Consider the following 27,006-nt stretch of genomic DNA (forward strand, 5'->3'; position numbering starts at 1 on the left):
ACAGACCAAGTGCTGATCTGTATAAGGATACTTACTGTGACATTTTGGGCAGAAACGAAACGGGGTCCGTTCCATCGGCTTCGATGTCGCACGCGGTCGGGCCGACCAGGCCCCGATGGGGGATCGAAACTGCCCCAAAGTCTTCCGATGATCGGTGTCGATGTACCTAACTATCCCGATACCGAACGGAACAATACCGACGCTTTCTTCCGAGATTCTGACTAACTTTCCGAACCGAAACACGGAGCGAAAAGGAATACGTCCGAACCCGACAGCGGAAAAAAAACAATCTAAGATGGAGTCGACGCCCATGCGCAATGGAGCCAAAGAGGGAGGAGTCCTTCGGTCCCGTGACCAAAAAGACTTCTTCGAAGAAAAACAACTTGTAATACTCCGAGCCCAACACCAGGCAGCGGACTGTGCCAAACATGTGTATCTGCAGCAACATATGCCATCGAACACTGGGAAGTTTGGTATCAAACTTCTCAGCACAATAAATGCACACTGACACCAGTGTACATTTTATTGTAACATACACCCCAGAGGGCACCTTAGAGGTGCCCCCTGAAACCTTAACCAACTACCCGTGTAGGCTGACTGGTTTTAGCAGCCTGCCAAACTCGAGACATGTTGCTGGCCACATGGGGAGAGTGCCTTTGTCACTCTGTGGCTAGTAACAAAGCCTGCACTGGGTGGAGATGCTTATCACCTCCCCTTGCAGGAGCTGTAACACCTGGCAGTGAGCCTCAAAGGCTCACCCCCTTTGTTACAGCACCACAGGGCATTCCAGCTAGTGGAGTTGCCCGCCCCACTCCGGCCACGGCCCCACTTTTGGCGGCAAGGCGGAGGAGATAATGAGAAAAACAAGGAGTCACCACTGACCAGTCAGGACAGCCCCTAAGGCAACCTGAGCTGAAGTGACTGACTTTTAGGAATGCTCCATCTTGTAGATGGGGGATCCCCCCCAATAGGGATAGGAATGTGACCCCCTCCCCTTTGGGAGGAGGGGCAAAGAGGGTGTAGCCACCCTCAGGGCTAGTAGCCATTGGCTACTGCCCTCCCTGACCTAAACACACCCCTAAATTCTGTATTTAGGGGCTCCCCTGAACCTAGGAATTCAGATTCCTGCAACCTAAGAAGAGGACTGCTAAGCTGAAAAACCCTGCAGAGAAGACGGAGACACCAACTGCTTTGGCCCCAGCTCTACCGGCCTGTCTCCCTCCCTTCTAAAGAGACTGCTCCAGAGACACGTTCCCCAGGGACCAGCGACCTCTGAATCCTCAGAGGACTGCCCTGCTCTAGAAGGACCAAGAATTCCAGAGGACAGCGGCTCTGTTCACCCAAGACTGCAACTTTGTTTCCAAAGGAGCAACTTTAAAACAACTGCGTTTCCCGCCGGAAGCGTGAGACTTGCTACTCTGCACCCGATGCCCCCGGCTCGACTTGTGGAGAACAAACACTTCAGGGAGGACTCCCCGGCGACTGCGAGACCGTGAGTAGCCAGAGTTGCCCCCACAGCGACGCCTGCAGAGAGAATCCCGAGACTCCCCCTGACCGCGACTGCCTGTTCTCAGATCCTGACGCCTGGAAAAGACTCTGCACCCTCAGCCCCCGGGACCTGAAGGATCCGAACTCCAGTGCAGGAGTGACCCCCAGGAAGCCCTCTCCCTTGCCCAGGTGGTGGCTACCCCGAGGAGGCCCCCCCCGCCTGCATCGTTGAAGAGACCCTTGGTCTCCCATTGATTTCAACGACAAACCTGACGCGTGTTTGCACACTGCACCCGGCCGCCCCCGTGCTGCTGAGGATGTACTTTCTGTGTTAACTTGTGCCCCCCCCCCCCCCGGTGCCCTACAAAACCCCCCTGGTCTGCCCTCCGAAGACGCGGGTACTTAACTGCTGGCAGACTGGAACCGGGGCACCCCCTTCTCCATTGAAGCCTATGAGTTTTGGGCACCACTTTGACCTCTGCACCTGACCGGCCCTGAGCTGCTGGTGTGGTAACTTTGGGGTTGCTCTGTACCCCCAACAGTGGGCTACCTTGGACCCAAACTTGAACCCCGTAGGTGGTTTACTTACCTGCAAGAACTAACAAACTCTTACTCCCCCTAGGAACTGTGAAAATTGCACTGTGTCTAGTTTTAAAATAGCTATATGTGATTTATTTGAAAAGTATATATGCTATTGTGATTATTCAAAGTTCCTAAAGTACTTACCTGCAATACCTTTCATTGAAGTATTACATGTAAAATTTGAACCTGTGGTTCTTAAAATAAAGAAAAGATATTTTTCTATACAAAAACCTATTGGCCTGGAATTGTCTTCGAGTGTGTGTTCCTCATTTATTGCCTGTGTATGTACAACAAATGCTTAACACTACTCCTTTGATAAGCCTACTGATCGACCACACTACCACAAAATAGAGCATTAGTATTATCTCTTTTTGCCACTATCTTACCTCTAAGGGGAACCCTTGGACTCTGTGCATACTATTCCTTACTTTGAAATAGTGCATACAGAGCCAACTTCCTACAATATACTTCTCACAACCTGCTTAATTTAAAGGGCGATGTACCTCATTATTCGTGAATGGTCTCATACTCTGTTGCAAGGATGAAGTATTTTGATCTCACCACTGCTCCAGCTGCCCAACACAGGACCAATTCTACAAAAAATTTGTGTTTTCGTGTACTTATACACAGACACCTACTTAGTATCAGATCTTGGAGTAATCCTGCTAAAATACCAATGCTTGCTCAGCCCATGACTGATGGAAATATCCTAGCATAACAGCCATCTTGCAAACATATGCATGGCATTACTACAGAAATAACCTAGCCAAAGGGCAGAGGTGCTTTTATACATGCTCAAAAACAAGCATAAATCTCAACGAGTACTAGGATAGGAATCTGCACTGTGGTCATATCTTACTAGCCTTGTCGCAAGACCGAGCAACATAAAGGTATTCAATGGGTCTAAAAATCCGAAGTTCATTCACACCTGATCCGGTCACATCACCTTGAGAAGAAAAAAAAAAAAAAAAAAAACATCCGTGTGCTACACAAATAGCCTAAAATCTCTGACAGTGTACACTGTTAAACCAAATCATGGTTCTTGAGCTCACCCCACAGCAAAAAAACAAGTTGTTTCCTGCGTGGTCGGCCCACACTCAAATTGACATCATTGTTCACTCACCTATTCCAGCATGATGTGTTCAAACCAAATCACGGTCTGTTGATAGTCCTCTCCGTAGTAATCGTCCTTGAAAAACATTCCAGAAATCAAAACCTACAGGCCTACGTAACAAGAGGAACGTGGAAAGTTAGTGGTTATAAGCCTTGTCCAACATTAATAACATATCGAATTGAGGACAAATCTAAATGAACTGGGAAGAATCTAAAATTACAAAGCCACGATGTGGGAGCTGACAATACTTGCATCAACTACTTCCAAATGAAAATGTTATGCATACAGTGCTACATTCACACAAAGAACCTCCACATTAGACAACGAAGTGTTCAGGATATCAGAGGAATCCTGCTTCTATACAAATTTAATCACCGACTTCAGTGAATGGCATTTCTCCATCACAGATCCTTAAAAACAGTGGCTCTTTTATTCTACATTACAGCTTCCGGGAAAAAAGGCATCCTTACCTGGAAGAAATCATGACAGGTGGTAGACTTCCCACTGCCACACCTTATAATAAACAGTAGGCCGTTCCCGTGATACTGTGCAATCCAAACACCGTGGTTTATTCAGACCCAAGGAAGAGTCAGATGCCTGCCCTACAATTACTTTTTGCGGTCTCCCTACAAATAGCTCAGTCTGGGAGCAAACATTGCATACCAAGCTCGCACCAGACCCCCGAGAGCCAACATTGCTCAAGATTGGATGACTTTCGTATGAATCTCAGATGCCTTGCTTCTCTTCGTCACTTTACTCCCTTTCGGTGTTTGACCCAGTCACATCAGGTTTATAGTTTCACCCTTGGTAGAATCATTTGTCCCCTGAATGTAGCAGTATAGACAGAGCCTCAGTTAAACGCACTTACGATCCCCGACTTTATTGTCTACGTATGAAAAAAGTGTTACCGAATAGCTACTGTTTTAACGATATGGTAAGCTAAGAATTTGTTTCACCAGTACAATAACTTGCTTTATTAGATGTATGTTAGAGGCAAATATGATTATCTCCTGAAGGGAACTAAATCAATAAAGTTGACTTGGCCTGCCCGCCGGTTTTTGCTGCCTTTTATTGAAACCTAGAGGTCACTAGAAAAACTGCAGGAGAAATGACGACAGGAGCAAACACTGAGCATGCATTGACAATGCCAACCGTTCTCGCTTGTTTTAAGAGGAGAGACCAGGTGACATTGCTAATGCTTGTTATTACTGTCTGACGTCACTGGCCACCGGTGAAGCAACGGACCAGACTGTCTTATACATTAACACGTAGCAACCAGCCCTCCCGCATTAATGTGATTTTCAGACGCTAGTGCGCACTTTTGTTGCAATTAATGCAGGTGTTCTCAAAGACCTGGGATGTAAAAAAAACAAGAAAACTATCTGGCGTGGTGGATTTCCATTATAATATCTTGCAAACGCCTTGTTACATGTTCTATCAACAACTAAAGGTAAAGTCGGCACTGCCGAATAAAAAACACACCAGTGACAGCTGGGCCTTCCTGTACCCTTCCTGTACCCTTCTGCATAGCAGACCCACTGGCTGCAGCACCTCAATCCATCCCAATAGTTCTGCTCCTTTTTCCTACCACCACTCACCCTTCGAAGGCCTACAGCTGCCCATATCTATGCCCATCTCTATCAGATGGCCCCGCCACCAGGCTTCAAGTACACCAGAGGAAGCCCCAAAACAACGGGGCAGAGCACTGATTTACCCTTTGTCCCGTAAAATAAAATGTGCGCGTGAAACCAGAAGCGTGAAGGCAGAGGCCTCCGACCCAGCTTCACGAAATAAGGTACTTGCTCCAGCCGGCTTGCAGGGTCGCACGTGACCTGCCCCGAAGCTCCCTGCCCTCATAGTGGACTCCATCACCCACCCTTACCGCAGACAGCCTTTGGATGGATGTGATAGCAAACCGATTTGATCGCTAGAGCAAAGTAACGCTCACCTGCTCGAACTCGCAGAGGAAATGGAAAGCAGTCACGTGGATCAGTACCGGAAGGTCGGGCAATCCTTGTTTCCGCTGCATCACTTCCGGTACAGCCTGTTCCCATTAAGGATGTATTTTTGAAGTCTCTAAGGATTACGGATTAAATGTAATTGTATTATTTGCCTGCTCACGTTTATACAATTTTTAAGTATCCTGATTTACCCTTGTTGTGTATCTTGGGCTTTTGATTTGTTGTAACGTTACTAAAATGTTTTGAAATAAAAAGAAACGATGAGTTACAAAATATTAAAAATAAAATCTTCAGTAATATTTCGATAAACATCAGAGGGAGACATATATGTGAAATCCGATTCATAACATCCAAAGATGGGGAACGACAGAAGCGATCCCAGACCCGCCTGACTTGGACTTACGTTCACCGTGTGCGATGGTGGCGAGGGAGCGATGTAAGCGAGAGAACTCAAACCCTCAAAACGGGGGATGGGTTGTTTTAAAGTCTGACGCTATCACCTAAATGTTTATTAAACTGGCGCCAGAAAGTGCACTTTATAGCACGATATTCCGTGAGTTTCTGAAAAGCAATAGGTTTTATGGGAAGTTCTGAAGGAGAATTCATTAAATGCTTTAATACACACGGTCCGACACCTTACCAAGAAACGTTACATCTTTTCATAGCGGTACATCACATATAGATACATGCCCTCAGCCCCCTCAGATGGAGATTGCCAAGATCTTTCACACTCGTGTTTCAAAGTATTCAAGTACTTAGTTCATTTTTCAGCCTTCTACTGTTAAAGTGAGGTGGGGAAATTGGAAGTGGGAACACCATTGCGATTGTCTTGTCTTTTTAGTAGTTACCTTGTGATGATGTGTTGCTTGTGTTAGTTACCTTGTGATAATTACCTTGTGATGATGTGTTTCTTGTGTGTTGGTAGGTTTGCCACCTGGCTGGTTTTGTTCTGGCATCACCAGTATTTTGATGTTCTGGCGAGAACAAAAATAAGCAAAATCACCTAAAGTCGGAATTTTTCGCCCTTAATGGTATGTATTTCAAACTGCCAATAGCTAGAAAGCACTTTAAAATGTGTTATGGAGCTGGCTTAATGAGCACTGACTTATTATCAAAGTAAACAAGTTCTATTTAGTATCACGTCCAAGCCTTTGCAGATTCGAACTGTTAACGCGTCCCTTTATGACCAATTTACTCACTTTGGGACTCGTTTTAGGCCAATGAATCCTTTGACCCTGTTTGAAGACACCTTAGGACGAGATAGCCAGTCAACATGTCAATCCATACGTTGATAATGTTATCAATATTTACTATAACAATGCAATTCGCCTTAGTCAAAGACATTAATAAAACTCAAGAACCACCATGGCCTTTCAGTCATGAATAACCACACCAGTTTAGTAAGATTTAGTGATATTTATTCCCTATTGATTACAATTCTAATAGAAAATTTATTAATCTCAATAGCAAAAAGCTAATCAACATTGTCATAATTTGGCAACTCGTATAAGACTTCATCAAAGCAAGAATCACAATTATTAGACGGCGTCAACATAGGTTAACTTCAGCAGAGTATCATTAACGCGTCAGTTCTACAAAACACAGAGTCAGTTATTTGTCTATTTGCATCAGTTTAGTGAACCCTTTTAACTAACCTCAAATTAGCATTGGCATGTTGGGCTTCATGCAAAACAATTTAGTAACACAAATTTGGAAAAACATATAGCTATGGTCTCTGTCAAAAGATAGCAGTTGGTACCTAGAAAGGAAAAGCAAACAGACAACGACAATTGCATTGTCATATAGTTACCCTCCGTTTTTGGGTCAGCACTCAGGTTCTGTCTTTGTCCTTAGGACATCAGTCGATCCGCCATCAGTCAGGAACTCAGCTCAGCAGGAAAAGGGCAAAGGGTACTTCCCTCATAAGGAGTTAAAGTATAAACGGGCAATCTAAGGGCAAGGATGGTTTTAGCTAAATTAGCAAGTCACCAAACAGAGTGACAAAGTTTCTGGATCATATTAATAGCATTTCCCTAACCAATCTAAGTAACTCCCCGTGTCATAGGTTTTCATCCCTTTTTCGTTGTACATTCCCCTAAAATCTGGTTGGACAAGGGGTTGCACCCCACTATCTTTAACCAATTAACTTCAAATTAGCTCATCAAATTTGTCACCCCATAGCAGTTCTCATGCATTTTATTGGTCCTTATGATTGACGTCTTCAGGGGGTAGAATGTCCAGTATGATTTCATCCTCTTGTGGTCCTTTGCACATCTTTAGTCAGTGGCTCCATTGTCTGTACCGGTTCAGGCGACCTTGTACCTAACATTAATCTACACTGTTGCATTCAACTAAAATGTTTCTACAAGCAAGATGAATTTCATGAGAAAGGATCTACTACAGTTACATTCAGTTTCTAGTTTGGAGAAAAACAAGAGTTCATGTCCTTTTAGCAAGTCAGCACACTGTACATTAGAAAAATACATTTAATATGAGAGTCATGCAGCTAGGTCTCGACTCATGCTAACTAAGACCTAGTGATTTATTAGCAAAACTTTATCAATATAACCATTAATAATTAGTGTAAAACCATCTTCTAATATAATAATTCATCATTATTAGTCACTTTCATTAGTCCCCATATACAGTGGCGGCCACTCCCCGTGGGCACTTTTCAAACGCACGTTTTAGCAAAACATATTAATACATTTTCTATGCAGCATTACTATACATTAGTTCATAAACATTTCATGTTAATATTGATTATATAAGCTACGCTCTCTCAGTCCCTCCTCTGATGACCTTTGTCATCACACAAACCTTTCCCCTTTCAGTTTTTCACTTTTCACATTATTCTCATTTCGACATCTTGCCCCTTGTGTGAATTTTCCCAAATGTAATTAAACATTTTTTCACTTTCATTTTCTTCATTTCTTTTGTTTTGTTTTGTCAAATTTCTTTTTATTCTTTCATTAATTTTGCATGATAACCATAATCCCAATAAACAAATTAGAACAATCAATAGACCGCCTAATATTTTTGCAAGAACCCCATTCCAAATATTACTAAACCAATTCCCTACTCTGGTAATTCCTTTCCCAACTTTCTCCCAAACTCCAGGTTCCTTCAGCTCCTTCAAATCTGCACTATCTCTTGTTAGGTTAGTAAGCATACCTCTAATCTTTTTGCTATTGTCTGGTATGAACGCACAACAATGGCGCTCATTAAGCATCTTAGAGACTCCGCCGCTCTTCGCTAAAAGAATGTCTAAAGCAAGCCGATTTTGAAGAGTCATAGCTCTTTCCGCAGCAAGTTCAGTATCCATCAGGAGTATAGCCCCTGTGAAGTTTGTCAGCATGTTAACCACAATAGTAGACAATTTTCGAATCTTAATGGAGTTTAAGATAACCCCTACTGAAGGAATTATGGCTCCAAATATGTCACTAACGACAGCAGCCGCTGTCTCTCTCTTTTGTCTAGTATGTTGTAATTCATACATTTTAGGAATTTGCTTTAAGTCATCAATCTGGTATATCTTTGGGGAAACTATTCCCAAATATCATGTCCCATACCATCCTTTAGGAAGACGGTAATAAGCATTAAGCCCACAAATATAGTAGATCCCAGGGATCGCTGGATCCTGTCCATTTAACATGAACGTCCACTTACTCTGAAACAAAAACACATGCCTGCACTCACTCGTTCCCACAAACAAAGTATCAATCTCAGATTTTGGCCTATATATGCAGAGCCTACCTACATGCAGTGCGTCTATAGCTAATTTGCCTTGTGTCTTTATTGCGGTGTAAGCATAATCATTTGCAAACTTGCTCTTTTCTAATCCCTTTTTTAGCCTTTCTTTCAGTGCTTTGCGTCTATCATCAGTGTGATCTAAGAAGCTCTTCTCTACAGGTGTTAGTAAGCAGGTTAGATTATTGCGATGCGCATAAGCCGTCCCAAATGTCAGTGTCGGCTCAAAGAAACCCCTAACTAATTTTATACTGTGCTCTTTAGCTAATTTTTTAGAAATTCAATCACAGGCACAAAAGAAAACACTACATCTAAGTTAGAGTAAAAGTATTGCACATGTTCTTGATCATAAAATCTTGTTAGTAGCAGACTACAACTTATCCCATATGTTAGTGGAAGACTATGGTATGTCACCCCTTCTTGTACTGATGTAGGAATCTTTGTGCACACATAGCAATTCTTTGCATCCATTGTGTCAACATACTCATTCAACAAGCGATAGAGGACATTAGTAGATAGTTCCCCCTTTGAATTAGTTCCTGCATTTAAGTATTTTGCATCCTGCTCAAACTTCTCCCATGGTGTTAGTGTAGCAGTCTCAGAATTTGAAGCATTGTTAGTCACTTTCTTATCCATCCATGGCATTCCCACAATCACACCTATAAGTATTATTGCCCACACAATACCTAGATTGGCACTCAACCAACCACAAATCCTACCCTTTTTACTATTATTTTTAGTGTAACTCATGATCTGTAAAGAATCAGACAGCAGAAGAATACAAAGCAAACAATCAACTTGAGCACGATATAAAAGCTCTTTTTTTTTCAATGCAAAGTCTCTATTTCTCAGTAAGTATTTATAGCGTTTCACTCACTCCAGGATCCCTTTTGTCAAATCAGGTTTAGCAGTTTGTCATAATTGGTTTTTCAAAGTCAATTCAGGTTTTCAGTGTCACATCCGGTAATTTATCAATCTCTTTTCTCAGCTTTTCAGCTATCAATTTCAATTTTCAATTTAACACAGTCTCTTTCTAAAGTTGAATTCAGGTGCTGTAGTATTGACCTGGTACCTCTTGATCAAAACAGAACGCCAAGAATTCTTGTTGCCATTCAGCTGATGTTGCGTACGCCCATTCAGGACCTGCGTACCTTCTGTTTGCAACTCTTTTTCTTTTCAGTCTGCGTTCACTCTGCAACTCTCCTTCACTGAGATACTCTTTTCTGGGTGCATCAACTTCTTCCTCTATTGTGTCTCCAGGGACCACTTTCTCTATTGCAGCTTGTGCCTCCGGTCAGTTATCTCCTTTATGTATTTTCTTCCTGCTTGGCCTTTCAGAACGCTGAACTTCGCCCTCCTCTTGTGCTATGGTGTTTTCTCTTGACGGACCTGCAAGCGGCTCAGGAGGAGTCGGTGCACTTTGACCTCCTTCTGTTCCTTCCCCCTCATATTCAGGGTCTGTTACGGGCTCAACTTCAAACCTGTATACATCTGCTTCTGGGAGACCTCTCTTTGCGTCGGTTCTCCTGCTGCCTCCGCTGAGATAGGCTCACTGTCACCTCTCTCGAACTCGTTTACTGTTTGAGGGACTAACCCGTCCTCAGTGGGCTCTCCTTCAGTCTCAGTTCCCCTTTTAATATTCTCCGGCCCTGAGGCTTCCTTCTCTGCAGTTGTTGTTTTGGACACTTCAAGTTCCTCATCAGTTGGACACGTCACCTTCTTTGTGTGACAAGCATGTATCCAGTTTGGAATGCCTGCACATTTCAAAGCAGTAGTTGTTGTCAGTATTACTTGATATGGTCTTTTCCAACGTGGCTCCAAACACAACTTCCTCACATGTTTCTTGGCAACCACCCAATCACCGGCTTTCAGGGTGTGACCTGGATCACTTATCGGTGGCAATGTGTTAGCCTCCACCTGGTGAGAGAAAGAGCGGACCACAACAGCCAGACCCTTGCAGTAGTCCAACACCATATCATCCGTGATATTCACAAGAGCATTTGCAGGCACTGCGGGTAATCGCATAGCTCGACCCAGTAGAATTTCATGGGGAGACAGTCCTGTTTTCTTGTCAGGTATGTTTCTGATTGACATCAGTACTAAGGGCAATGCATCTGGCCACTTCAGATTGGTAGCTGCACACATTTTTGCCATTCTCGACTTCAAGGTACCATTCATCTGTTCCACTAATCCTGATGCTTCAGGGCGATAGCTACAATGCAGCTTCTGCTCAATGTCCAATGCAGCACACAAGAGCTTAATCACCTCATTGTCGAAGTGTCTGCCCCTATCTGATTCTAAAGAGATCTGAAACCCGAAACGTGGTATGAGTTCCCTAAGTAACAGCTTTGCTACTGTGAGACTGTCATTTCTACATGTAGGATAGTCTTCAATCCAGTGATTGAAAACACATACAATCACCAACACATACCTCAAGCCTCCACACACAGGCATCTCAATAAAATCCATCTGCATTTTGCTAAATGGACCTCCAGCTCTCCCTATGTGGCTCAAAGTCACCATGGTCCCTTTCCCCGCATTCATCTGCTGACAGATGATGCATCTGTGACAGATAACCTCTGCAGCTTGTCTGAATTTCGGATTGAACCAATCGATTTTGAACAACCTGATCATTGCGTCTCTCCCAAGATGTGCTTGACCATGGTAAAACCTTGCAAACTGCGACAAAAGACTGTTTGGCAAAACCATTTTCCTTTCCTCTGAGACCCACAAGTCATCAGACCTCTGTATACATTGCATTCTTTGCCAGGAGCGTTTTTTCCTCTCTGCTAGCACGGCCCTGCAGTGATCTTAGCTCATCTAAGGTATCAACCACTCTTAATGCAAAGTTCAAGCATGTTTCATTTTCAGTTTCAGGTAACAATTCCCATTGATCTCGGAACGATATACAGTTCAATGCGCAAAACCTTGCGACTTGATCTGCATAACCGTTTCCCATTGACACAAAGTCTTGTGACTTGACATGAGCATTGCATTTTACCACGGCAATTTCAAGAGGTAACTGAATCGCATGCAACAAATCCTTAATCTTTTCACCATTTTTCACTGGTGAACCAGAAGAGGTCATGAAACCCCTCTGTGACCACAATTGGCCAAAATCATGCACAATTCCGAATTCGTATCTGCTTTCAGTATAGCTAGTGACTTTCAGGTTTTCAGCTGCGTGGCATGCCTTAGTAAGGGCAATTAATTCAGCCACTTGTTCAGAGTACACTCTTTCGAGCCATGAAGCTTTTAGAATACCGGTGATTGTACACACAGCATATCCAGCTCTCAGTACTCCTAATGAGTCTCTCAAGCATGAGCCATCAACAAACATAATGTAGTCATTTTCTTCTAAGTGGGTATCTTTGATGTCAGGTCTTGGTTTGGTGCATAGTTCTGTTACCTCAAGACAATCATGTTCTACTTCCTCAGCATTATTAATCTCAGCATTTTCAATAGGAAGTAAAGTTGCCAGGTTCAATACAGTACATCTCTTGAGGGACACGTTTGGCGACCCCAGTATAATTGTTTTATATTTAGTTAACCTAGCATTTGTCATGTGCTGCGTTTTAGTTCGGGTTAACAGAATTTCGACTGAATGTGGAACCATTACTGTTAAGGGATGTCCCATCACTATGCCTTCACACTGTGTGAGGCTTTGACCAACTGCTGCAACTGCACGCAGACAACCTGGTAAGGCTGCTGCGATTGGGTCCAAAGTAGCTGAAAAATATGCTACTGGGCGGTTTGCACCTTCATGGACCTGTCTCAGGACAGACAAAGAACAAGCATCACGTTCATAACAAAACAGTAGAAAAGGCCTTGTGTAATCAGGCATACCCAAAGCTGGTGCCCTGCACATACATTCTCTCAACTCCATGAATGCCTCCATCTCTTTCTCGGACATGATTATGGTACCCAGGTCATCCTGGACTTCCTTGCCTGTCAGTTTCACTAACGGTTTAGAGATAATCGAGAAATTGGGAATCCACTGACGACAGTAGCCCACATTCCCAAAAACATTCTGACATCTCTCTTGGTTGTCGGGGGATTCATCTGCAGTATGGCTGTCACCCTTTCTTTGGATATTCTCCTAGAGCCCTTTTCAATCAATTGACCTAGGTACTTCACCTCTTTCTGACAGTATTGCAGCCTCTTTGGGGATACTTTATGTCCGTTCTTTCCCAAATGGTTCAGTAAGGCTACTGTGTCATATCTACAGTCATCTTTTGTTCTGGACGCAATCAACAAATCATCAATGTACTGCACTAGAGTCGAACTAAAAGGCAGTTCCAACGACTCCAAGTCCTTCTTCAATATCTGAATGAAGATGGAAGGTGACTCAGAAAACCCTTGAGGAATTCTGCACCAACTGTACACCTTATCCAGGAATTTGAAACTGAAAAGAAACTGGCTGTCATCATGAAGAGGTACTGAAAAGAATGCTTGAGACAGGTCCACAACTGTGAACCATTCCGCATCACATGGAACCTGAAACATGATCACTGCTGGATTTGGCACTATGGGGCAGCATTTAACCACAATCTCGTTTATTTTCCTCGAATCTTGCACAATTCGAACCTTCCAACAAAGCTTTTTCAGACCCATTATTGGTGAATTACACCGGCTGCTCAATGCCTCTTTCAGAACCTCTTGCTTTACAAAGTCTGCAATTATCTACGATACCTGAATGAGGACATCTTGTGCCATGTGGTACTGCGTTACCTGGGGAAGCACTGCATTCGGCTTAACTTGTACTTTAACCGGTTCTACTCCTTTTGTCAGTCCCACTTCCTTTCCTGTCAGGTCCCACACTTTCTCTGTCACCGTTCCCTGCAACTCAGCTAGCAAGTCAGTCACTGTAAGCATCGGGAATAAGATTAACAAGGGGTATTCCTCATTTTCTGCCTCCTTTTCTAATTCTAGAAACTGTCCATCGTCCCCTTCATCATCACTGTTTGACTGCACTTCAATCCCTTCATTGGAACAGGTAATCGAACACCTTGTTTTGCACAGTAAGTCTCTTCCCAGTAGGGATACCGGACTCGAATCACAGACTACAAATTTATGTAATCCCTGGAAGTTGCCAATCTCAACTTGGACCGTATCTGTTATCGGATTTGTCAGGAACTGATTTGCTACTCCTACCACCCTTATGGTACGTCCTGAAAGTGGCAATTTCGGAACCTCTGCACTTCTGACTGTAGAGCGTGTAGCTCCAGTGTCAACCAGGAATGAAACCTTGTGACCCATCACCTTTCCCTTTACATAGGGACCCCTCTGATCTACCTCTAGGGACGCTGCAAGCCTGCACTCTTCACTGTCAGAACAATCTTCCGACCATTCATCTTTTTATTCCATCCTCACCACGTAATGGGAACTGTTGTACTGTGTTATTTGGATTCATCATTTGGCCTGTGACCTGTTGAGGAAGCATCACCTGTGGCTGCCCCATTGGAGCCAATGGCATTTGCATTTGCTGTCTAGGTACCATGGGAACCTGCTGTTGTACCTGCTGCATTTGTGCTGGTTGGACACGCGACATTTGCATTTGCTGCATGGGCTGTAACCCCTGCATCTGAACCATGTTATTCTGGAAGTTTTGATTTTGGCCCCTCATCTTTGGACCCCTCACATTTTGAAATGCACTGACATCATTGCTTTGTTGAACAACGCCATCCTGCACCACCATTGGGCATTCCCGCTTCCAATGCCCCACGCCCCTGCACGCGTGACATGGTGACACCTTTTTCATCCCCTGCTCATCGTTTTGAACCACAACAGTATTCAGGTCTGGACCGCGGTTCACAAAACCTTGACCTCGGCCTCTCGGTTGTGTCTGGAACATGCCATTCCCTTGCGGTTGCTGCTGTACCATATGCTGAATTCCATTTCCCTGCATCCCTGCCTGCGCTGCTTTAATCTGCATCACCATCACTTTCTCCTTCAACTTTCTCTGCTTCAACTCAATCTCGTCACTGCGGTATTTTGCGTACTGCAACGCCTCATCAATCGGCTTCGCTTGCCAACAGATCAAATTATTCTTAATCATCTGACTAATCTCTGGTCTCAGCCATTCAACAAACCTGAACACAAGATGATTCATGTCTTTCGGCTCCATGGTCTCAGTGCCACTGTAGTGTTTGAACACTTTCAACAACCTCTCATAGTAAGCATGAATTGACTCTTTGGCCTCCTGTGAGGTTCAATCGATTTTCTGCCAGTCGGTCACCTTCGGCGACACTTTCTGCTTCAAAAACTCAAGCACTTTATGATAATACTTCATCACCTCCTCAGACGGTGCTCCAGTCACCTTATCCCTTGCCGGTTCCTGTGTCGGCCAATCCACACCTCTCTTGCACTCAAGCCATAAATCAGGTGGAACTATAATCTCAAACAGGGTATTCAAGTCCTCTCAGAGACATTTTGCAAGTTTCACAAACCTGTCCGTCTGCTGATACCACTCTATTGGTTTCTCTCTCAACCTGGGATAGTCATTTGTAAAGGACAAAATATCACCCCTAGACCACAGTACATGGACTAGCACTCCTCCGGCTGTCTCTCTCATTGGTAACATTTTTATTGTCCCCGTGTCCGGTGCGGTTTTAGCCTGTTTTGGTTCCGGACTATCACTCTTTTCTTTATCTATTTTCTTTGCCCATCTGCCTTTCCGTTTCTCTAAGGCTTCCCAGATTTGCGCACTTTGCAGTATTTCTTTAAGATGCGCCCTCATTCCGGTAGACCTCATGTGATCAAAATCTTTAGAATCGAAGTCTAATCTGTAGCTTCTCTTCAAATGTTTAGTATTCTCAATGTCTATGTCGTATTTGTCTGCCAGATTTGCCTACCTCTGGTGCACCTTTCCCACTTCTTTAGTGATTTTGGGGCACAGATACCTCATTTCTGCTTCTGTGTATGATTCTAATCTGATCACCCCCATTGTTCCTTCCACTAGTTCTGCAGCTTCCACACCCAGTCTTACAAAATTTAAGTATTCATCCCTCTCCGACCTCTCTGCAGTCGCTGCAGTAGTTTGTGAAGCATGGACCTTTTCTAACCACTCATTCAACTGTTGTGCGGAAAAGCCTTGCAACGAAATGTTTCCTGACTGCATCAATGGTGTCTGTGATGTATTTGTACTCATTGTCTGCGGGACTAGCACACTTAACCCTGCTTGCCTCATTGCCATCAAAGGTGCCTCAATCGGACTGAGGTCTAACAAAGATCTGAGTCCTTCTGCTGCTTGTTCTCTTGGTGTCATCAGTTGGGGAGTTCCTGTGAACCCTCTTCTTATTGCCTCTTGGGTCATCACTCCCTGATCACACACACCAGGCTTATCCTGTGCATACAGCAGTACTGGTGGACCAACAGTAATTGGTAACGATATGGCAGCTGGTGTCTGACCTGGTCCCAAACCCCGTGGAGCATTAACTCCCAAAGCTTGACTCATCGTGGGTGCTGCAGGTACTGACTGTGGTCTTGCCACTGGATTGTAACTTGGAATCAGCTGTTGCTGCGGCAGCAATTGCGGAGTTGGCTCAATCTGCACTAGCTTTGATCTTGTGTATATTGGATCAGGTCGCACCATCAGAGTCGTATTTGTCTGGATAGAGCCTCTGTATCGGTGGGGGTTGCAACTGTATCTGCGTGTCTGGTGCAGTGGTTAAACTGACACCATTCTGTATCAAAACTGTATCACTTGTCTGCACTGTGTTTGTAATTCCCTTACTCTGTGCCGGATCCTCAGCACCCGCACTAGTGCTTGGGGCAGTGTCATTTATAGCATATGGTGGCAGGGCGAATATGTAACAACTGATTAAGAAACTCTTCATCGTCTGAGTCATCTTCGTCTACCCAAGATCTCTGCATCTCCTTTGACTTGCTAGAGCCCTTTTCTGTCTTACAGGTGGCTTTCTTTCCCTGTGTTTCATCTTCCTGGGTTATTGCCGGAAACAGTTTAGGTCCATCAACTATTCCCCTTCTCCACATTCTGCTCTTATTGTCCCACCTAGCCTCAGCTAAAGTCTTCTCTGCCCTTTTTATTCTCCTTTCAAGTCTTTGCTGTCTTTGTCGTATGGCCATTAAATCCCAGACTGCTAATGCCTCATACTGAGCTGGTCTCAGAGCTGGCTTTTGCACACTTAACATCGACCTCAAGTTCTCTAAAATTCTTGTATTGAATGTTCCATGCTCTGGAAACGCTAAACATCCCTCCTTCTCTGTTAGTTTGCACCACTGCTTCATCCAAAGACATGGGGCGACTCCCTTTTCTTCCATTACAATATAAGCTGGAGTACCCTCAGGCGGTGTAGGCTCCCCTTCACTCCCCCTAATATATGTATCTCCTTTCCAGGCACTCTTTAACGCCTTGAAAAACTTAATTTTCACGTCTTTTATTTTGTTTAAAATCTAATCAAGAAGTGACTTTAATTCCCAGAACACTCTTCATCCGCCTTTCTCAACCTATTGCCTCTCACGGGCGGCTGCCAACCCGTGCGCGAACCCTCTTGGCAACTGACCTATCCCAGCGCGGCACCACTGACGTCACACTCTCACTGCAGCTGACAAAGTCTTGCGGCTTGTCCTCCTCACACAAAACTAATGCAATATATTGCGAGCACCTTTAACCACAAAAAATCAAAATTTGCCGGTTTACTACAGGAAGGGTAACACATTTGCTTCAGAACTTTACAGAGATTTAACTTGAAGCCTCGCCCGCTACTCTCTCCTTCTCAGCTCCCGCCTACGCAAGCAGAATTCGACCCGCAAATCCTACTCTCGACTTGTCAATGGTTTGTTCTAGTGCACTTTAGAACTTGCCAAATCTCCATCGAAGATTTCACTCACACTTTGACTCAAACTTGACTTCTCAACCACGCCCGATTGACCTATTAAACCGCACAAATTACAACATAAACCCAAGTGTCTCCTACACTTGTCAATATACTCCGGAGTCTTAGACCACGACGGGTCTGTACATCACCAACAACCACGTGGATAATTTTGAGCACCAAGCGCCACACTCACATGATGTTTGCCGACTTCCCTACTCTCATACTGCGGAGTACACCCACTCCTACTAAAACAACATTACCTGGCCTATATCCACACAGACTTCAAAAAACACCTGCAATATGCATAAGCTGAGCAAGCGCAAAGTCTACACCATACATGCTAAAATGCCAAGAACATTCCCAACTCACTTAGGCAGGCTCTGAGATTCCGGGAAAGTCATGGGGAATTTAGAAACACATCATACCTCCAATTTGCATTAGCTCGAAAAACAAGTCTAAACAATAGTCCTCCATCCTAGGGCCCCAAAGGGCTTAAACCGTCGCTCTGCTACCAGAACTGTTAACGCGTCCCTTTAAGACCAATTTACTCACTTCGGGACTCGTTTTAGGCCAATGAATCTTTTGACCCTGTTTGAAGACACCTTAGGACGAGATAGCTAATCAACATGTCAATCAATACGTCAATAATGTCATCAATATTTACTATAACAATGCAATTCGCCTTAGTCAAAGACATTAATAAAACTCAAGAACCACCATGACCTTTCAGTCATGAATAACCACACCAGTTTAGTAAGATTTAGTGATATTTATTCCCTATTGATTACAATTCTAATAGCAAATTTATTAATCTCAATAGCAAAAAGCTCATCAACATTGTCATAATTTGGCAACTCGAATAAGACTTAATCAAAGCAAGAATCACAATTATTAGAACATAACACGTCGCCAACATAGGTTAACTTCAGTAGAGTATCATTAACGCGTCCGTTCAACAAAACATAGAGTCAGTCATTTGTCTATTTGTATCAGTTTAGTGAACCCTCCTAACTAACCTCGAATTAGCATTGGCATGTTGGGCTTCATGCAAAACAATTTAGTAACACAAATTTGGAAAAACTTCTAGCTATGGTCTCTGTCAAAAGATAGCAGTTGGTACCTAGAAAGGAAAAATTGCATTGTCATATAGTTACCCTCCGTCTTTGGGTCAGCACTCAGGTTCTGTCTTCGTCCTCAGGACATCAGTCGATTCGCCATCAGTCAGGAACTCAGCTCAGCAGGAAAAGGGCAAAGGGTACTTCCCTCATAAGGAGGTAAAGTATAAACGGGCAATCTAAGGGCAAGGATGGTTCTAGCTAAATTAGCAAGTCACCAAACAGAGTGACAAAGTTTCTGGATCATATCAATAGCATTTCCCTAACCAATCTAAGTAACTCCCCGTGTCATAGGTTTTTATCCCTTTTTCGTTGTACATTCCCATAAAATCTGGTTGGACAAGGGGTTGCATCCCACTATCTTTAACCAATTAACTTCAAATTAGCTCATCGAATTTGTCACCCCATAACAGTTCTCATGCATTTTATTGGTCCTAATGATTGACGTCTTCAGGGGGTAGAATGTCCGGTATGATTTCATCCTCTCGTGGTCCTTTGCACATCTTTAGTCAGTGGCTCAATTGTCTGTACCGGTTCAGGCGACCTTGTACCTAACATTAATCTACACTGTTGCATTCAACTAAAATGTTTCTACAAGCAAGATTAATTTCATGAGAACGGATCTACTACAGTTACATTCAGCTTCTTGTTTGGAGAAAAACAAGAGTTCATGTCCTTTTAGCAAGTCAGCATACTGTACGTTAGAAAAATACATTTAATATGACAGTCAGACAGCTAGGCCTCGACTCATGCTAACTAAGGCCTAGTGATTTATTACCAAAACTTTATCAATATAACCATTAATAATTAGTGTAAAACCATCTTCTAATATAATAATTCATCATTATTAGTCACTTTCATTAGTCCCCGTATACAGTGGCGGCCACTCCCCGTGGGCACATTTCAAACGCACGTTTTAGCAAAACATATTAATATATTTTCTATGCGGCATTATTATACATTAGTTCATAAACATTTCATGTTAATATTGATTATATAAGCTACGCTCTCTCATTACTACAACAACAAATGGCCGGGATTGTTCTCTTGCCAAAGTGGCAACCCTATGTGTTTGGTATTCAGCTCCTTGCAGAAAAGGAGAAGGGGTGATCTGGACTTCACTGGCATTCCATATACAACATGCATTTCCAGTCTAGTGATGCTGTTGCTTCATAATTTGCATGCTCCACTCCAGGTGAGGTGCCACAAGTTACTGCCTTGTAAACCATTCAGGAGGCCTTAAAAATGATGATATGGCAAGGGAAGCCATTAGAGTGCTATTCAGTAAACTCAGATAGACCTCAAGGATGCTAGTCAGTAGAGTGTTGCAATTCTCACAATGGGAAAGAAACAGAGTCTGAATGGTGGTTCTGAAGTCTATTTCTGGTGGGACACGTAGCTCAATAGAATACATCTTTTGAGGGGTTAATGAGGCTATACAACATGGTTATTCGCAAACATTTTCCCAAGAGCTGCAAAGTGTGGTATACCAGAGGGCTGCATTGATGCCAGCAGGGTGGAGGTGGGGCTTTTGGCTTTTTAGAGGTGGGGGGGCAAAGTGGGCATTGGGGTAGAGAAACGTCCATTGTATGATCAGTTAGTCATTGAGTATATTGAGGGTTTCATTCCATACTGCTCTCTAAATTAAGCACCTAGTCTCTAGAAGAGTGATATATTTGACAATACTGTAATGCTATATCTGAATCGCTATCGCTCAACTGCACCTTGAAGTAAATCTTCTCTACTTGCTATTACTCCCTTGGGAAAGTCAAGTGTGAAAAGGGAGTAACTTGATTATTGAACTGAAATGAAGTAGAATTTCACAATGTGAAACCAGAAAACCTATGATGAATCCAGGCTTCCCCATGTGACCAAATTGTGTGATCCTAGGCAATTGTTGTATATACCTTTTCCTACTGTTTTTGTTATTATTACATATGAGAGCACCTTGAAATACATGAGCTCAGGATGTGTGCTGTACTAGACCTTCTCTTGTGTCTGAATTAATAAACCATAATTTTGTCCATGTAAAATAACAACCAAGTCGACCCAAAGGGATCCATATCAAATCAAATCATTAACATTTATAAAGCGCGCTACTCACCCGTGCGGGTCTCAAGGAGCTAGGGGGAAGGGGGGTTACTGCTGCTCGAAGAGCCAGGTCTTGAGGAGTCTCCGTAATGCGGAGGGGTCCTGGGTGGTCCTGAGGCTGGTGGGGAGGGTGTTCCAGGTCTTGGCTGCCAGGTAGGAGAAAGACCTCCCACCCGCCGTGGAGCGGCAGATGCGAGGGACGGCAGCGAGCGCGAGGCCGGTGGAACGGAGGAGACAGGTGGGGGCGTAGAAGCTGAGGCATCGGTTGAGGTATTCAGGTCCCTTGTCGTGGAGGGCTTTGTGTGCGTGGGTGAGAAGTCGGAAGGTGATCCTTTTGCTGACTGGGAGCCAATGCAGGTGTCTCAGGTGTGCGGAGATGTGGCTGTTGCGGGGTACGTCGAGGATGAGGCGGGCGGAGGCGTTTTGAATACGCTGCAGACGTTTTTGGAGCCTTGCGGTGGTCCCAGCATAAAGGGTGTTGCCGTAGTCCAGGCGGCTAGTGACTAGGGCGTGGGTCACGGTTTTTCTGCTGTCGGTGGGGATCCAGCGGAAGTTCTTGCGGAGCATGCGGAGGGTGAGGAAGCAGGAGGAGGACACAGCGTTGACTTGTTTGGTCATGGTGAGAAGAGGGTCCAAGATGAAGCCGAGGTTGCGGGCGTGGTCTGAGGGGGTCGGTGCGGTGCCAAGGGCCGTGGGCCACCAGGAGTCGTCCCATGAGGTCGGGGTGTTGCCGAGGATGAGGACTTCCGTTTTGTCAGAGTTCAGTTTTAGACGGCTGAGCCTCATCCAATCTGCGACGTCCTTCATGCCATCTTGTAGGTTGGTCTTAGCGCTGGCGGGGTCCTTGGTGAGGGAAAGTATAAGTTGAGTGTCGTCGGCGTAGGAGGTGATGATGATGTTGTGCTTGCGTACGATGTCGGCGAGGGGGCTCATGTAGACATTGAAGAGTGTCGGGCTGAGCGAGGAGCCTTGAGGGACGCCGCAGATGATCTCGGTGGGGTCTGAGCGAAAATGTGTGAGGTAGACTCTTTGAGAGTGGTTGGAGAGGAAGGATGCGATCCAGTCCAGGGCCTGGCCTTGGATCCCGGTGGAGCGGAGGCGGGTTATTAGGGTGCGGTGACAGACGGTGTCGAAGGCAGCCGAGAGGTCGAGGAGGATGAGGGCGACTGTTTCACCGTTGTCCATCAGGGTTCTGATGTCGTCTGTGACTGAGATGAGGGCGGTTTCAGTGCTGGGGTTGGTTCGGAATCCGGATTGTGAAGGGTCGAGAAGGTTGTTGTCTTCCAGGAAGTTGGTAAGCTGTTTGTTGACGGTCTTCTCTATTACCTTGGCAGGGATGGGGAGGAGCGAGATGGGGCGGAAGTTCTTCAGGTCGCTTGGGTCAGCCGTAGGTTTCTTTAGTAGGGCGTTGACTTCGGCGTGTTTCCAGCTTTCGGGGAAGGTAGCAGATGAAAATGAGGAGTTGATGATGGTCTGGAGGTGCGGGGCGATGATGTAGTCGGCTTTATTGAAGATGAAGTGAGGGCAGGGGTCCGAGGGGGCGCCGGAGTGGATAGAGTTCATGGTGGTTTTGGTCTCTTCAGTGTTGATGTGGGTCCAGGCGTTGAGGGTGATGGCAGGGGGTGTGGGTTCGGTGTTGCTTGGCTGGGTCTGGTGTCCGAAGCTGTCGTGGAGGTCGGTGATCTTGCGATGGAAGAAGGTGGTGAGGGAGTTGCACAGGTCTTGTGAGGGCGTGATGGCGTTGGCGTTGGAGAACTCTTTAACGATGCTGAAGAGTTCTCTGCTGTTGTGGCTGTTTTTGTCCAGTCTGTCGGCGAAGAAATTCCTTTTGGCTGCGCGGATCAGGTGGTGGTGTTCGCGGGTTGCGTTCTTGAGGGCGGTCATGTTGTCAGCGGTGTGGTCCTTGCGCCAGGCTTTCTCGAGGGCGCAACAGGTTTTCTTCGATTCCTTAAGGGTGTCAGAGAACCAGAGCGGTTTTTTGGTGATGGCCTGTCGATGCGTGCGTCTGAGGGGAGCAAGGTTGTCTGCGCAGTTGGTGATCCAGTTCGTGAGGCTGAGGGCTGCGTCGTTGGGGTCGGTGGTGAGGGTAGGTTGGTTGACGGTGAGCGCGGAGAAGAGCTGTTCTTTGGGGATTTTGTTCCACTGTCGACGAGGGATGGGTTGAATGCGGAGGTGGCGGGTCTCGCGTCGGGGTGTGAAGTGGACACAGCTGTGGTCGGTCCAGTGTAGAGCGGAGGCGTGGCTGAAGGAGACGTGTTTGCTGGCGGAGAAGATGGGGTCAAGCGTGTGTCCGGCGATGTGGGTGGGGGTGTTCACCAGTTGCTTGAGGCCGAGGTTGGCGAGGTTGTCGAGCAGGGCGGTGGTATTGGGGTCGTTGTTCTGTTCCAGATGGAAGTTGAGGTCGCCTAGGAGGATGTAGTCCGGCGAGGGCGTGCGGGGAGACGAAGTCCGTGATGGAGTCGCTGAAAGGGGCGCGCGGTCCGGGGGGACGGTAGATGAGGGATCCTCTGAGGGTGGTCCTGGGGTCAGTGCGAATCTGGAAATGCAGGTGTTCTGCGGTGAGGGGGGTGTCTTCGGTGGAGGTGGTGACACTGATGGAGTCTTTGAAGATGATGGCGATTCCTCCTCCTACTTGGTTGGTGCGGTCTTTCCTGGAAATCTTGTAGCCTTCGGGGATGGCTATGGCGATGTCTGGGGCCGAAGAGGCGTTCATCCAGGTCTCCGTGATGAAGGTGACGTCCGGTGCTGTGGAGTCCAGGAGGTCCCAGAGTTCAACGGCGTGCTTGTGGACGGATCGAGCGTTGACCAGGATGCATTTGAGGTGGTTGATGGCACGTGGGCTGGTGGTCATGGTAGTTGCGTGGTGGAAGATACGTTTGCAGGAGTGGCAGGCGAAAGGTCCATGGGTACGTTTTGGGTTAGCTTGGAAGCAGGTGTTGGAGCGACCTGGGTTGAGGGCGTGGAGGGTGGTGGGGTCGTAGCGGAGCAGAGGGGTTTGGGAGTGCTGAGGACCAGGGGTCGTGGCGCTGGGTGCGGGCCAGGGGCGGACGAGCGCAGACGGGCTTGCCTCTGGCGCGCCCGCGAGCGGCCGCCATAAGAGAGAGGAGGGGTCAGCTGGGGGCGAATGGGAGCTGGGGGGCAGGGGCGTGCAGGAGGTGGCGGCGAGAAAGCGGAGGGAGGGGGGGACAGGTAGAGGGGAGAAGAGCTGGGGGAGGGGGGTCTAAGGGTGGTGGGGGGTGGGTTTTAGGAAGTTTAGGAGTTTAGGGAGAGAGATAGGAGTAAGGTTGGGAAGATAGGGGAGGGGGGGTTGTAGAGGTGGGTGAGGGTGAGAGGTAGAGTGAAAGGATAGGAAGATAGGGGTGGTAACAGAGGGGGTGGAGAGTGGAGGGGGGAAAGATAGAGAGATAGGTAGATAGGAGGAGGTGGTGAGTGAGGGAGATAGATAGAGAGATAGAGAGATAGGTAGATAGGAGGAGTGAGGGAGGCAGATAGCGATAGGGGTTGATAGGGGTGATACAGAGGGGGAGGCGAGTGAGGGAGAGAGACGAGACAGGAGCAGGAGGACAGGTGCGGGAAGAACAGAAGACGAAGAACAGAAGACAGAAGACGAAGAACAGAAGACAGAAGACCACAGAAGAAGGTACAGAAGACGAAGAACAGAAGACAGAAGACCACAGAAGAAGGTACAGAAGACGAAGAACAGAAGACAGAAGACCACAGAAGAAGATAAAGAAGAAGAGGGGCGCAGAAGACAGAAAAATACAGAAGAAGGTGAAGAAGAGGAGCGCAGAAGACAGAAGATTACAGAAGAAGGTGAAGAAGAAGAGGGGCGACGAGCAGCAGAGGAAAGAGCCAAGAAGAGGGACAGAGAAGAAGAGGCACACGCAGGTCGCGGTGCAAAGGAGAGAGAGAGAAGCACACAGATGAAGAGAGAAGACGGGGAGCAGGAGGGACAGAAGAGAACAGAAGAAGACTACAGAGGAAGAGCGCAGAGGAAGAACAGAGAAGAAGAAAAGAAGCAGGAGAGAGGGTGAGTAGCGCGGGGCAGGGCGAGGGGCTGGGAGGTGGGGGGGGGTACTTACTGTGAGGTAGCTGGGCTTGCTAGGAGGTCTCAGGAACCTGGGCTGGAGGAGCTGGAGGAGCTGCAGCGGCAGGGGGAGCGACCTACCCTTGGGTCAAGGGTCGCTACCACTGTCGCGCAGCGGCCGCCATAAGAGGGAGGGGGGGAGGGGTCAGCTGGGGGCGAATGGGAGCTGGGGGGCGGGGGCGTGCAGGAGGTGGCGGCGGGAAAGTGGAGGGAGGGGGGGACAGGTAGAGGGGAGAAGAGCTGGGGGAGGGGGGTTTAAGGGTGGTGGGGGGTGAGTTTTAAGAAGTTTAGGAGTTTAGGGAGAGAAATAGGAGTAAGGTTGGGAAGATAGGGGAGGGGGGGTTGTAGAGGTGGGTGAGGGTGAGAGGTAGAGTGAAAGGATAGGAAGATAGGGGTGGTAACAGAGGGGGTGGCGAGTGGGGGGGGAAGATAGAGAGATAGGTAGATAGGAGGAGGTGGTGAGTGAGGGAGATAGATAGAGAGATAGAGAGATAGGTAGATAGGTAGATAGGAGGAGTGAGGGAGGCAGATAGCGATAGGGGTAGATAGGGGTGATACAGAGGGGGAGGCGAGTGAGGGAGAGAGACGAGACAGGAGCAGGAGGACAGGCGCGGGAAAAACAGAAGACAGAAGACGAAGAACAGAAGACAGAAGACAGAAGACGAAGAACAGAAGACAGAGGACCACAGAAGAAGGTACAGAAGACAGAAGACGAAGAACAGAAGACCACAGAAGAAGGTACAGAAGACGAAGAACAGAAGACAGAAGACCACAGAAGAAGGTACAGAAGACGAAGAACAGAAGACAGAAGACCACAGAAGAAGGTACAGAAGACGAAGAACAGAAGACCACAGAAGAAGATAAAGAAGAAGAGGGGCGCAGAAGACAGAAAAATACAGAAGAAGGTGAAGAAGAGGTGCGCAGAAGACAGAAGATTACAGAAGAAGGTGAAGAAGAAGAGGGGCGACGAGCAGCAGAGGAACGAGCCAAGAAGAGGGACAGAGAAGAAGAGGCACGCGCAGGTCGCGGGGCAAAGGAGAGAGAGAGAAGCACACAGATGAAGAGAGAAGACGGGGAGCAAGAGGGACAGAAGAGAACAGAAGAAGACTACAGAGGAAGAGCGCAGAGGAAGAACAGAGAAGAAGAAAAGAAGCAGGAGAGAGGGTGAGTAGCGCGGGGCTGGGAGGTGGGGGGGGGTACTTACTGCGAGGTAGCTGGGCTTGCTAGGAGGTCTCAGGAACCTGGGCTGGAGGAGCTGGAGGAGCTGCAGCGGCAGGGGGAGCGACCTACCCTTGGGTCAAGGGTCGCTACCACTGTCGCGCAGCGGCCGCCATAAGAGGGAGGAGTGGGGGGGAGGGGTCAGCTGGGGGCGAATGGGAGCTGGGGGGTGGGGGCGTGCAGGAGGTGGCGGCGGGAAAGCGGAGGGAGGGGGGACAGGTAGAGGGGAGAAGAGCTGGGGGAGGGGGGTTTAAAGGTGGTGGGGGGTGAGTTTTAGGAAGTTTAGGAGTTTAGGGAGAGAGATAGGAGTAAGGTTGGGAAGATAGGGGAGGGGGGGTTGTAGAGGTGGGTGAGGGTGAGAGGTAGAGTGAAAGGATAGGAAGATAGGGGTGGTAACAGAGGGGGTGGCGAGTGGGGGGGAAAGATAGAGAGATAGGTAGATAGGAGGAGGTGGTGAGTGAGGGAGATAGATAGAGAGATAGGTAGATAGGAGGAGTGAGGGAGGCAGATAGCGATAGGGGTAGATAGGAGTGATACAGAGGGGGAGGCGAGTGAGGGAGAGAGACGAGACAGGAGCAGGAGGACAGGCGCGGGAAGAACAGAAGACAGAAGACGAAGAACAGAAGACAGGAGACAGAAGATGAAGAACAGAAGACAGAGGACCACAGAAGAAGGTATAGAAGACAGAAGACGAAGAACAGAAGACAGAAGACCACAGAAGAAGGTACAGAAGACGAAGAACAGAAGACAGAAGACCACA

At 46.5% G+C, this 27,006-nt stretch overlaps 1 long non-coding RNA gene across 4 annotated transcripts in view; it reads right to left on the reverse strand.

Annotated features, from left to right (window-relative positions):
• Positions 1-6,053, reverse strand: part of LOC138303920 (uncharacterized) — a 34,897-nt gene extending 28,844 nt beyond the window's left edge. The window contains exons 1-3 of one of the 4 annotated variants that reach the window (XR_011205463.1): positions 6,039-6,053; positions 5,133-5,260; positions 3,194-3,294 (exon numbers count right to left, since the gene is read on the reverse strand). This is a non-coding gene — a long non-coding RNA (uncharacterized lncRNA). Of the gene's footprint in view, positions 1-3,193; positions 3,295-3,654; positions 5,107-5,132; positions 5,261-6,038 lie in introns of those variants that run through there. The other 3 variants (XR_011205465.1, XR_011205464.1, XR_011205466.1) reach the window with 3 other exon arrangements.
• Positions 6,054-27,006: the final 20,953 nt, after the last annotated feature.

This window comes from Pleurodeles waltl, chromosome 7, assembly GCF_031143425.1.
Source record: "Pleurodeles waltl isolate 20211129_DDA chromosome 7, aPleWal1.hap1.20221129, whole genome shotgun sequence".
In the NCBI taxonomy this organism is placed as follows: domain Eukaryota; kingdom Metazoa; phylum Chordata; class Amphibia; order Caudata; family Salamandridae; genus Pleurodeles; species Pleurodeles waltl.